The following is a 14,503-nucleotide window of genomic DNA, read 5'->3' as shown; positions in this document are numbered from 1 at the left end:
CCTCAGTGTCACTTGAGACACTATGGATAATTGTCATTAACAAAATGGAAACAGCCGATACAGACATGGGCCTGGACAACCTGTTGGACTGAGTTTTATTTGCACTGTATGGTGAACTGTGACCCCAGCATATGAGGCATCACAACTCCCAAAGATTGCCACCTAGTCTCATTGATCTTGGATCTTAGCATACTCCAATCTGCAATGCCATGCCCAGTTAATCCATTCAAATCATTCCATTCCACTCCAAGTCGTCATCTGTCATGGTGACAGTTATATATTATATATCATCTGGACACAACCTGAGACTTAATGCATGTGGTGGTCTACGCATGTCTGAATTTATGCCTGTGTGGACATGCATGTGTTCTAAGAGCAAACGATGTCTCTGACACTGAGACATTGACTGCGGCCCGTACTCTAGAGGGCAACTTCTCACCCATGAGTGAGCAGACTTTTCCCTGGGTGATTATCCTATTTGAAAAAGAGCCTGTGAACTCCCGTCCCAAACAATTCGCTGATCTAAACTAACAAGCCAGGCCACGGCTCCCCACTGGACTTGAATACTCAATTACGGTAACAAAGAAGGCTTCACTGTGGGCGAAGAAAGGCAACGGTGATGGACAGTTTAAATTCATCAAATTCATTCATTTGTGCCAGTAGTTCTAGCCATTCCAGCAGAGATGCATTGAAGTCAGGCTCTTTAAAATGAAGGAAAAATCTTTATACATAGCACATAATTAATCTTTTTGACCAACAGTTGTATGCTATTAGTCCATTGTGAGAATATAAAAAGACTTTTCTCGAGACCCTTAGCAGACATCAAGTAAGCGCGAATCTTGGTCTAACGTGTTTGTCGAATGGTGTTTTTGAGATGGGAGCTAGCTGATGTGCTAATGAGGGCATCTGTATTTCCGATGGTTGCTCCTCTCTCACCAATAGCAACATTCCCCTTTAGAACACTCTGTTCCAGTGGAGGGAAAGAGAAAGAGAGAGGAGAGAGAGATGAAGCCCAGCGTAATGGCCCATTGCTAAGCACCTCTCCCCCTGCCTCTAAAATGACAGCTATGACTAATGAATACATAAACTCCTGCTGGCAGCAAAACAAAACCACCTGAGAGAGACTGAGAACTCGCATGATAGACAGAGAGAGAGAGAGAGGAAGTGAGGAAGGGAGTAGAGCAGAGTTAACAATTGAAAAAAAAAGATATGATGTGTCTCAATGTAAGTACAAAAGAGAAGACCCCACCATGGACTGGTGCATGTGCACCTCAAGGACCAGTTACACTTAACAAAGAACCAACTTTCAAAAATATATGTACTCCATTAAAGGCCTCAAGACACACAAATCAAGGTACAACAGGGACACTCACATGCACATGCATACACATACACACCAACACAGCAGCACCCCTGAGTGTGAATGATGTGGCTGTTCAAAAGGAACCGATCGTACCTTAATGCACCACAACGTGTTTCACCGAGCCCTGTCATCAAGGCATTACAGCGTGTGCCTGTTTCTGCTGTCACGCAAGGCCATCTCCTCAATCACTTTCATTGCAGGTGACACTGTAGCTGTCAAACGCCAACATTTTACAGCATAGCGCAAGGCATTACGGAGTAATGGCCCAGTTTACACACACACAAACACCATAAACCAAAGCAACATTATGAAGGTGGCTTTCAGCAAAAGCACACCCACACACAGGTATTAATTAATTACTGATGCCCTTACAGTTGGATTTTGATGAAAAATCCAGTCACTCCAAAGAATGTACACAGACTCCCATTTCGATTCTGTCCTCTGCTGTTCATCATGCAGTTCGTTCTTCCATCTAAATCACTGGCTCATCAGACAGACATCATCTTCATAAAAGAGCTGTTATTGAACTCAGGCACTACTCTATATTTCCTCCTTTATTTAACAAGCAGCACTCCGGTGTACATGCTCTACTCAATATTTTACATCACCATATATCAATGTATACAGTAGACACAGGCCAGTGTACTGTCTGATGCCACCATATATTTTCCTTATTGATTTACAGCCTAGTAATGCACTGAATGGCTCCAGGATGCTTAACATTAGTGCACAGCTACAAACATGAGCTAGCCAGGGAACATCATCAACCAGTGTGGTTGCCAAAAAATAGACCAAAAAAGCAAAGTCAAGCTTCGACTGGACTAAAGAATGGGTCCATTATCCAAACAGCCAATTAAAGCAATTAGGTTTTACAATGGTTAAAATGGGAGAGTGCTTTGATGGGAGATTCTGTGTTTTGATACAGTGTGTGTGTGTGTGTGTGTGTGTGTGTGTGTGTGTGTGTGTGTGTGTGTGTGTGTGTGTGTGTGTGTGTGTGTGTGTGTGTGTTGTGTGTGTGTGTGTGTGTGTGTGTGTCTGTGTGTGTGAGTGGCCCTTCTTAGTGATGGGACAGGGTTGTTTTGATATTTTGCTAAATGAACACTAAGGTAAGACAAAAACAAATCTATGCATTATAGCAAAATACTGACTTTCCCTGCACAGAATGAATATGAGGACTGGTGCATGTCAAGTCATTTGATCTGGTCTGATAGGGATCAGAATTCCAATCAAGCATAGTTAAAATATAAGATGTTAACTTTCCAACAATAGCTTTAAACATAAATATGAATATTATATGGATACAATATGATGCACATTATGTTATCTGTACATGTATGTAAAAATACTTTGAGATAAACTTAAATATACTATGTATAAACTGCTATCTAGACAACAGACACTCCCCTTCTCTATACCACTGCTTAGACACAGAACAGTGAGTTGGATTAAATCTGTTTCTTTCAGTTCTAGCCCTCTCTCATTTTCTCTCTCCTCCTCCTTTCCTAAAGCCAGCCAGCCCAGGAAGCGGCATGTAATTTTAATAACATCTTGTTAGTAGGAGAGAGAGATAGTTGGATCCGTCCTCTGTGCCTCTCGTGGTGCTGAATACCAGGGCTGAGTACCTCAGGGCGGTGAGAGATTCAGAGCATAGCTACAGAGAGACATATTGAGCAAAAACATAATGAGGGCAAGGTAAAGAGAAGAGACGAGAAAGAAGGATAGAGAGAGACTGGAAGACTAAGAGAAAGAACGAGAGTCATTGAGGAGAGACAGAGCGAGGGAGAGAGAAAGGGAGTGCATAGGTGACACAGTAGGATAGAGTATGACACAGAGAGAGTGATGCCAACCTACCGTTGGTACGTATGGAGTACCGAAGCCATGACGTAGCGTTGTCAAGGCAGCAATTTCACTGGATCTAAACAAATCAATCTAACCATAGTATATCAACATAGCGGTGGCTTTCTTAATCTATTTTAATAATTTTACAACGTTTCTAAGACGTTAGTATATATTTTTTTAGACTTTAGAAATTACATACTACATATATTCATACCAACACAATCAAATTCGTGACTACAGAGTTTTATTTTAGCATGGGTTTCCTTCGTAAAAGCGCTCTATTTGATAGTGACGTACAGTAGGTGGCACCTATGAATTAACCCTTTGTTAGAAGGAACATCATCATCATCATCATCATAGTGATCTGATCTCTGGTTTGGTTGCCGTCGCTACAGCCACTAGTTTCCCTGACTACCTCAACAGGGCTCTGGGTCAGAATAGTGTGTGCACAGTAGTGTCAGGCTCATGCTTATGCTATATACAACCACCCGGCGATTACTTCTCCCCCTCTCTCTGTCCCTGCGGATCTCATTATCCTGGGCTTCTAGCGTCAGTCAGCATTTTCACTGTCAAACCTTTAAAAAAAAAAAAGAGAGAAACGTGTGCGCACGCCAAGCGTCTCCGTAGCAACCTCACACACACAGCGCAGCATCACCTCAGGAGAGCAAGTGGCGGTTGGTGTCGGCCTTTTACGCTCAACCCTATTCCCACTATATTGCTCCCGACAGGACAGGAAGGTGTGTGTGTGTGTGTGTGTGTGTGTGTGTGTGTGGAGGAGCAGGGGAGGTAGAAGAGAAGAAGAGAGGCCTCAGACAGATGGACACCCGTGCTGACTTTTTTTCATGGTTTGCGACAATAATAAGAGGAATGAACAGTGAATGAAACCTGCTGGTCGCCACGGTGAGCCAGCGCTGGCAACCAGAGGGGATCTCGCCTGAATGAATATATTCATGGGATTACTCCGAAGGGCTTTCAGCAAAATCGGTTGTCCTGTAGAGAATCAATCTCTCTCCCTCTCTCTCTTTCTCCCCTTCTCTCTCTCCCTCCAGTCACCCTGACACACACCCACAGTTTCTTTTTGCTCCATCTAAAGTACATCTCGCTAAATGACACTTTGACAGCAGTTTGTCACAACATTTCACCTGGCATGAGAGGAAACAATGAGTTATTTTTGTTTGCCTTTGCTGCCTTCCAAGAACACCTTTCCTCTCACCTCTGCCAGATCCAAGCACGGTGCTACATACGCAGATCATTTATGGAACAGTGACAACCTAGTTGTTGAACCTCTTCCCAAAGACACAGACATTCATTGCATACAAAACATTTCTTTGGACAAGAATGTGTGCCAAATGGAAACAAAAAAAATATATAAGCATATAAACATGTTAATTGGTTAATTCCTGGGTTTCTGTAGAATAGGTGATCTGCCCAGTATTCGCTAAGGCTGCATCACATTTGTTTAGATAATCCTTAACTGCCTCTTTCTAGGTTTCATTAAAATGAACACACACTGATTGCTACTTATAGTATAGATGTGAAAAGCACACGATGACTAAAAAATGTGCATGACTATTCTGCAAATTGCCAGTGTTTCTTCTAAATGTTTTTATGCATTTACTACAGTATGCACCACCTGGGTCTGGGATCACTACATTTCAGTGCATTTGGACATTACCCTAAAAAGAACATTGCAAAGTGGATTTGTTTTACGTAGTCAGAAACTGAAATGACCATTAATGTTTCCTCCTTAGTAATTATGCAATTTGCCGAAATGTTCTATTGGATTGAAGAACCCAGCAGGTTTCCAGGGAAACCGTTGCAATTCTGAGAAAGATAAACCTTTTTCCCTAACCTTCTTTGTCCTGATTGCTGATGGCAACTTCCATTTTTGCCAATGCCTCCATGGTGGAACATTTTATCCATACACTGGTAGTCTGATCTGTGATATGCAAAGGGATGCATATTCACATGCTCACAGACACCGAACATTTTTAAATCTATGTATGTGTTCTCATTATAAATAGTGATTTATTTGGGATATATGCTTACTCTGTTGTGCAATAAAAAACAAATAAGGAAATACTTTGTTTGATCGGCTACACGTAAAGAGTCTGGGGGAGAAGCTAGATGGTAGCCTAGAAAAACCTTTAAAGTGTTAAATAACAGGCTGTCATCACAACAAATGCTTCCACAATGACAACTAGTATCAAATTGCACATGAGTCTGGATTTATTGAACAACAACAAAAAAAAGAATGAACCTACTAGACAATGGGGTACTCCCCTTTAAGCCGAAGCCATAGCACCATGACTAAAGGACCATAGGACTGGGGCCACGGGCTGACACACGACCCAGGAGACGCCCAACTCCCCACCTCCCCCAGGGGACGTACGGGAGGCCCCTCACTGCTAAATCACCATCAGCCCAATTAGGCTGTGAAATATAGCAGCTGTTTACAGGCTGCCATGTCTGAAAGCTAACAAGCAAGGTGTCCCAATAGCGGCTAGCGGATCGCCATATTTCACAAAGCCATACATCTGCACCTATGACGGAGAAAAAGAGCAGAACATGATTGCATTTAATGTTCCTAATAAATCATCTGGCTGGACTTGCTGGAGAGGAAACTTTGAAGTCAGGCTTTTCGACGCGGGTGATTGAATTGGCTCATTCCAATGTAAATATTGCTGGATATATTTAGAAATGCGTTTCATAGCTCTCAAACGTAAGCAATGTGGGTCTCCTGTATACAGTACAATAACAGCACTGCCGCGTTCAGGAGGACACCAACACACACAAACACACACATGCTCCGTCAGTCAGCACTAAAAAGAGTGATCCCTACTGCTTTTTGAAACCAGTGGGGAGTTAGGGAGGGAAAAGGAGCTAAGAGGGGAAAAACATTGTGAAACAGAAGGCAAATATGATATTTAAATGGAATAGTCTATGATGCTTTGCTCTAATAATGTTTATACTAAAAAAATGTACATCAACACAAACAGTGACAGGACATAGACTAATCCTGACCCTCCCCGACCTCTCTGCCAGAGCAGGCTGCAGTCATTCCTGTCACACCAGACAAAGATGAAGGACAGAGGAGGAGCTCTTGGGGGATGAAGGTGCCACAGGATGTGACCTAGATATGCCAGCACACCCTACATACTTAATGGCGTGGGTTTGATCACTAGTGCTTTTTCTCATCCTGTATCTCTCGCTATCTTACCCACCCTCTCTCTCTCTCTGTCACACACACACACACACACACACACACACACACATCATAAAGTACACATCCCCAGTGACCACCAAAAGTAAAAAGGACCTTTCAAACGTAAAAACATGGATATACGCCAGAAGACAATATCATTGGTCACCCACATTACAGACAGATCATCTGGGAAACATGTAGACATTCTGGGGAGGAAAGACCAGAATTACTACTGTGCAATCATATACTGTACAAACACATGCATGCAAACCCATACTCCAGACACACTCTGACAGACAAAGACAGACAGACAAACAGACACACACAAACAAACACACACACATGTACACAAACAGACAGCAGTTCGTACACAACAAACACACACACACACACACAAACACAAATAAATACACACACACACACACACACACACACACAATCCCATTTTAGGCATCAAGGGAAAAGATACCTGAACCCTTGATCCGTGACATACAAACTCACAGAATGCAGAGGGAGACAAGAGAGCTCCTCCTGTCTGCCAGAGTGAATCTCAAGGGCAGCACTGGGGGGGAGTGGTGGGGCGGGGTGGGGTAGGAGGGGGGGGGGGGGTGAGACTGAAGGATAGGTGGAAGGACATGGAGATGAGACGGCAGGACGAGCGCTGATATTAACACTCTCTCTGCCTCGCTCCTGAGCTTGTTAGTCAGTAGAGGTAAAAAAATAACCCTCCAGCCCACTGACACTGCCAATATGGATCAGTTGTTCAAGATCATGATGATTGTGTGTGTGTGTGTGTGTGTGTGTGTGTGTGTGTGTGTGTATAGAGGAGGGGATATTAGTGGCGATGCTCTGTCTGCTATTTACGCTCTGACATCTCAGACATTCTGCTCATCCCTGATAGGCAGGCCAACAGACAGACAGACTTGCAGTGAGAGAGAGAGAGAGAGGGGGGGGGAGAGCGGGAGATGGAGAGAGATGTTTTCATTATCAAATGCTATAAAAGAGAGAATTACACCAAGCTTATGAGAAACGAGTGTAGAAGGCCCTTCATTCCATTCTGTGGACTTAGTCAGACAGATCAGATGCATGTGTCCAAGAGATCTCTCCACAAATCAGCCCAAAGATAAGGGAAGGGGGCAGGTGAGGTGTGCGCTTATGAAAGTACGATACACAAACCAACAATGATTGATAAAAAATAATGACTTTTACCACACAGATCATTCACATGTAAAAGAGAACATTTACCTTTGAGATTTCTCTAGGTTGTTTTAATGGCATGCCTTTGTGGCAGGTCAAGTCATTCAATTGCTCCTGTCTGTTTTCATGTTCATTTAGTCTGCTGATCAAAATTTGAATGGGGTGTAATAATACCCTCCTAGGCTATCATTTGGTGTCATTTTGATAATTGTGTTTCAGCTGCTTATGAAGGAAATACTGGCCTGTCACCTGAGTGACCATTTCAGTGTTTATACTTACTTATCAAACACAACTTGGTTTGCCATACTCTTATGTGAGACAGAGAGAGAGAGAATTGATTCATGTCTTTCATTAGTTCAATTTCTCTCTCCTGAGGATGATGAAAATGAACAGACTTTGTGCTACAGCTGATCAAAAGAACATGACATCCTCAAAAGCCTGACTACAAAGCAGAGCTGAAGTCAGGGGGAAACGTCTGCTGATCAGAAACATAATTACCACAGTGGGCTTTTGGGACGTCTGGCTGTGGGCACACACAAAGCAAAATGCAGCAGTGCAAAATGGCCCTGACAATGAACAAGCTTCAGAGCATTACAGGTGCATCAATGCTACTGGACTATTCATCTACTTTGGAAAAGAAAAGCCCTTGCAAGCTAAGAAATGCAATATTGTACAGGCCTGTGTGTGTGTGTGTGTGTGTGTGTGTGTGTGTGATGTGTGTATGAGTCTGTATGGCAAGATGTGGAGAGATAATTATCCACTAACTGCGAACAAAACACCCATGCATGAGAGTCCTGCCCTTAACGAAGTACAATCTAGATCAAACCCAACAACAGTGAAGTTCAGCCACTTAATGACCGTGGCCCAGTTTGGTAGTGATCGAATCATATTAGACCTGCTCAGAAATACATCTGTTACACACATGCACACTTCAATACAGACTACAAAGGAGCACAATAAGCTTACGAATCTGCTGCACCAACATGTCAGGGCACTTCAGGGATTTAAGCCACATTCCGGGCCTGTTCGATGTGTCTAGGCTGCACTGATCGTGACGGTGGATCGCGTTTCATTTTCAACAAGATTTCAGATTCAATTAAGCTCTGAACTTCCCCATTCCCTCTCTTCGTCGTCCTCGAAGGCCCAGGGGGCTCCGTGGCTCGGCACGATGCAATCTTCCCTAAATGCAATTACCACTGTCTGGTGTGACGGCTATCCAGAGGTGCCCCATCATATTTGCATCGAGTGGCCAAAGAGGGAGGCTGGACAGAGCCCTCGCTCCCCCACCCCACTATCGGTTCTGAGCCATGTTTAACTTACCCCAAGTCACGCAGCCTCGGCACATAATCTAATCTCAAGCACTCAGCCCAACCAAACTCAAAATGTCCTTAACACCTCTTTGCCACCCCCACATATCAACAATTAATGTAAGCATCCACAATCTCTACATACGTACATAAATTCTCTCTCTCTCTCTCTCTCTGTCTCACATAAGAGTATGGCAAACCAAGTTGTGTTTGATAAGTAAGTATAAACACTGAAATGGTCACCCAGGTGACAGGCCAGTATTTCCTTCATAAGCAGCTGAAACACAATTATCAAAATGACACCAAATGATAGCCTAGGAGGGTATTATTACACCCCATTCAAATTTTGATCGGCAGACTAAATGAACATGAAAACAGACAGGAGCAATTGAATGACTTGACCTGCCACAAAAGCATGCCATTAAAACAACCTAGAGAAATCTCAAAGGTAAATGTTCTCTTTTACATGTGAATGATCTGTGTGGTAAAAGTCATTATTTTTTATCAATCATTGTTGGTTTGTGTATCGTACTTTCATAAGCGCACACCTCACCTGCCCCCTTCCCTTATCTTTGGGCACATAATCTAATCTCAAGCACTCAGCCCAACCAAACTCAAAATGTCCTTAACACCTCTTTGCCACCCCCACATATCAACAATTAATGTAAGCATCCACAATCTCTACATACGTACATAAATACATACATACATACACACACATATATATATATATATATATATACAGTTCTGGTTGCCTTGTGCCTTGGTCCACCTCCATTATCACTTTGTGTGGGGGCTTGTGGGCAGCATGGCCCCATGGTGCACTGGGGCTGGGGTGATTGGCAGGGGGATAATGGGATGGCTCACATGGTGGACACTCTGCTCAGACTGCTCACCCCCTCAACTGCCCTCTCCCTGATGCCCACTGTTCAATGGCTCATGATATTCAAAGGGAGACCAAGAGAACGAATATGTATTGTACAACGCTAAACACTGCTGGTTGCTGTAATAAAGTTATTATTTCATCATGGGGCTTTGTATATTCACAGACCTGCTCAAATATTGCAAGCCTTATGTTTGGTATGATATTTGATTTGATTTGATTACATTTGGCACATCCATCAGCATGCCAAAGAGAGAGCAATCATCTCTAAATGATGTGTGCTCCATGCATTTATTTGAGAATGCTAACTAACTAACTGCAAAAAAACATGACTTAGAAACTATAAAGACTAGCTGTTGCTTTGATCTTCGAAAAGTGGTTATGTATAGTAAGTTCATTGCTAGCGCTTGCATGCTTTTCCTAAAGCCATTGTTGTCTTTCAGCACAAATGTTATGCTTAACTGAAGTCTTTGATCGTGTGTGTTTATTTGTCTGTGTGTGTGTGTGTGTGTGTGTGTGTGTGTGTGTGTGTGTAAAAAGCTAAGCCTTAGCATGTGACATTACGTGCTAATGAACAGGGTCGCGAGAGCTTCCACCACATGTGCTGCAAGGCTCTTCCATTCACTCGGAAGCACTTCTTCACATGGAATGCTGGCAGTGGAACGATATAAATAAACACACGCTACACACACATGAACTCATGAGCATATGCACGCTAACCAGTTGCCGCTGTCGACCACAGTCAAGTCCTACACGCACTCGCTCCGCTGCTAAAAATACGGTGTGTGAGAGATGAGAGGCATTCGTGATCATCCTCTTTCACCCATAGCCTCTTCCCATCTCACACTCTCCATTGTGTCTCCATCCCCCTCAGGCACATCAGCGGCCCTGGGGGAGAGGATCTGTCTTTCCAAGTCTGGCAGTCAGATGACAGCGTGGCGTGTGCCAGCCGTCAGGCTGGTAGTGGGGCGCAGGGGATTCATGTTAGGGGATGAGTGGGACATGACTTGAAGGGCAGACTTTGGCAAGGACAAGAGTACCATTTGGCCTAAAGAGGCCTCTCCTGAGTAGTGGGCCGGAATGTGTGGGTGGGGAGGGGGGATATGTGGGGATGGATTTGTCCCTGCAAGGCCTGTGTGGCCTATTCGACGAAATGTGGTCAATGTTGAGGAAAAAAGCCCCCTGCTCTAATGCACACACACACACACACACACACACACACACACACAGAGAGAGAGAGAGAGAGAGAGAGAGAGAGAAATGAACACGCACAAACACCCCTTCCTCTCTTCTTTAATGTGGCCCAGTTCACTCCGTTGCACTCAGTTATTCCATCACTAGCTCAATGAGCCAGTCAGACCTCACCCCACACCCCCTTGCAGTGCAGTCCACTGCTGAGCAGCAGGATGGATCACACTGCTACCGCCACCCTCTGAAAAAGGTAAGGAATGCGCATATGTATATAAACACACAAGCACACACACACAGTCACACAAAACACACAAAACACAGACAGACAGACAGACAGACAGAGACAAAAAGTCCTACAAAGGCAAAATGCAATGTCCATTCCATTCCGCATCCATTTTTCACACACACACACACACACACACACACACACACACACACACACACATACACACAGATAAACACACATACATCCACACACATATGCATGCATGCACATGCACACACACACACATAATAAAATGACAGGAAAACAAAGACCAAAAAGGAACCAGGTACCTGTCTGACTTTCCTGTCTGTCTATCGTGCTCAGACATCCCCTGTGTGTGTGAGGACTCTTCATGGCAAACAAACCTGATCAGCCCCAACAAATGATAGCATGCCTCTCACATTACATATCTAGACGCTTCAGCTCACACAGACAAATAGACAAAACAGAATCACAGACAGAGACACACACAGACACAGACACACACACACATACAGACACAAGCATGAGTATTTGTGACATTTCACACTGATCTGACATTTTTTGGCAGTGGGTGTTTTTTTCTTCATATTTCACTCTCTTTATTACTATCCATTCACATTGACAGCCTATTGCATTAGGGCATTATGCCTTTGTGAAGGAGGTCACTGATACTATGAACCAGTTTCATTTGCACCTCTCAGAAGAGAGCCTGTGGGGGGTTGCCATTATCATTTTACCTTTCTTTTCTATAGCGTTTTCTCCATTTATTCTTATTACACCCCTTCATCATCATATTTTTTTACTTTTTTCCAATCATTACTTCTTTCCCATCAGTTCTATGTATTTCATGTTTTTAAAATGCTATCCTCAGACATACCAATGCACAATCATCTCTGGAGTTCAGCCTAGATCAAGCCCTATTCATATGGTCTAGACAACACTCATGAATATCAGACTGTCAGTGCTATTCAGAGTAGGCCAAACAGAGCATATCTAGAATACTTAATTAGTGACACTATAGGACAATATAAATTAGAATGTTATCTCACACTAAAAGACGAGGACGAAGAAACGTTCATTTCAAATCAAATTGTACATTTTCCTCTTTCCATTGCTATTTATTTGGGCGGCATTGTTGAAACGGACAGAGATAATTCAGCAATAATTCATGCTTGAATGTGAATTCAGCCTCAGTCAAGGCTTTGAATTAGATATCCCGCTAGCCTGTTCTTTAGAATGTGTTAAGCCCAGAATGCAGATGAGCTTGAAATGGCGTATGCCAAACTCACACTCCCGAGCCTCCACAGGGAAACAAAGTCCGTCTCTCCCACTTTCTGCCCTTGCGTATAGGTGTGTGTGGTTGCATGTATGAGGGACAGAAGCAGAGCGAGAGAGAGGGAGTGGGGAAGAGAGGGGTGAGGGTGCTACAGTAGGTCCATACTGATGAGGATGGTGCAAACTGCACAAATGAGACCAAACAGGCAGCACAGGGTTTGTTTGCATGTTTACGTGTAGGTTTGTGTGTGTGTGTGTGTGTGTGTGTGTGTGTGTGTGTGTGTGTGTGTGTGTGTGTGTGTGTGTGTGTGTGTGTGTGTGTGTGTGTTTATATGATTAGGATTGAGAGTGTGGCTCTCGGCTTATGTTAGGGGCTGGCAGGGCCCCCGTGGCCTGTCAGATATATGTGGGGTAGAGTGTGTGATCGTCGTGGCAATGTGTGGCATTGGTTGGGCTGCCGGCTGATGGGAGTTCTCAGGGGGCCATGCTGTGTAATGAGTGTGAAAGGGAACATCACGACGACAGCAGCTCCACACACCTCCAGTGGGAGCCTGCTTCCACTTTACAGCTTAATGAACACCCACCCCCCCACCACACACACACACACACACACACACACACACACAATCATAAGATGGCCACTTATTCACCACCTTCCCTACCTTTGCCCACTCATTCATCATGCAAAACTTTTGAAAATTGGTTGAAAGAGAGAAAAAAAAATGTCAGGGAAACATAGGATGCTGCAGAATGAATGATGTATGTGAGCACATGGAGCTAAACAATACTAGCAGGTAGATAGAAGATGTCAACAGTGCGCTTTCTAGCTTTCCAAGTGAGTCTGGTAATGAAGACAGATGAGCTGCTAGGATGAGGGTGTGGGTTCAACACCCCTAGAGGTGCCGCTTGGCAGTGTGGACTCCTGGACAACACTCACAACCACTGGCACATACCACACTGGCAAACAACAACTAAAGAACTGCTTGAATGCAAATGGATGACTGTATATGTGTATATAAATGGGATAACTGCATGTGTGTAGAGTATGTATCCTGTAATATGTCTGTTAGCACCTGTTGGCAAGTATGTATGTAAGTCTGGCAGTGGACTTAATTAGAGGTAAACACTTAATTTGTGTGTACGTACGTGGTATTTTGTTGTTATGTTATTAAGGCTGCCTTCGCTCAGTAGGGTGTGGAGCACCATCAAAACCCTAAATGGCAGAGAGATAAGCGGCCTCTGAGTTTCTGAAACATGACCTGGAAACACTTGTCATCTTTATTGTTCATTATGGCGCCATGCGCCACGATACGCTTACTAATCCCATTACACTAATCCAAAGCAAAACAACTTAGCATGTGATAAGAGTCACACAAACGTGGCCTAATTTATGCAGGATTCAAAATGAACACCAAATCAAAATAATTAATGGGGGTTTCTGTTTAATTAGCCTGACGGCACCAACCCTAGCTAAGCCCTTAAAATCGCAGCTGGACCCCCTGCTAGTGCGGACCCCTGGGGAGAAAAGACCTGAACTCCCCTGCCCTCCTTCAACCCCACAGAGCGGAGAAGAACAAAGCACGTATGACAAGCTGCGCCATTCCACATGGCAGTTGCCTAGCTGCATGCTCCCATAGATAGCTTTTAGTGAGTGAGAGAAATGATTGCCAACAGAGAAATACAGATTCAATATCGGCTTCCATTAGGACACATGCTCATGATGTTGCAGTCTCTTTTCATACAAAAGGGCATCCTGCACTTGTACAGAGTGCACATTTTGACCAACACATTAGGCTCTGCTGTGTCTTCAATGGTACAGGTTGAGTGGTCTTGTTGTTTGTTATACACAGACCTCATGTTGTATGTCCAGTAAGACTGGTAGTGCACTGACCCTGAGCAGAAAAAAAAAACAATAAAACAAACTTACCTGATCCTGCAACAGGTAAGAAAAAAGAGACAGACCCAAGTTTTGTGCAGTATGCTTTAGGGGTAGGAT

At 43.7% G+C, this 14,503-nt stretch overlaps 1 protein-coding gene across 2 annotated transcripts in view; it reads right to left on the bottom strand.

Annotated features, from left to right (window-relative positions):
• pard3aa (par-3 family cell polarity regulator alpha, a) overlaps positions 1-14,503 on the bottom strand; it is a 281,887-nt gene that overhangs the window by 78,382 nt on the left and 189,002 nt on the right. The window lies entirely within an intron of this gene.

This window comes from Alosa pseudoharengus, unplaced genomic scaffold (genome assembly GCF_046254945.1).
Source record: "Alosa pseudoharengus isolate Yale_2024_CS ecotype anadromous, Long Island Sound unplaced genomic scaffold, YU_APseudo_1.1 YU_APseudo_1.1_scf_18, whole genome shotgun sequence".
NCBI classification, from domain to species: Eukaryota; Metazoa; Chordata; class Actinopteri; order Clupeiformes; family Clupeidae; genus Alosa; species Alosa pseudoharengus.
This window is presented reverse-complemented; position numbering and strand designations above follow the sequence as displayed.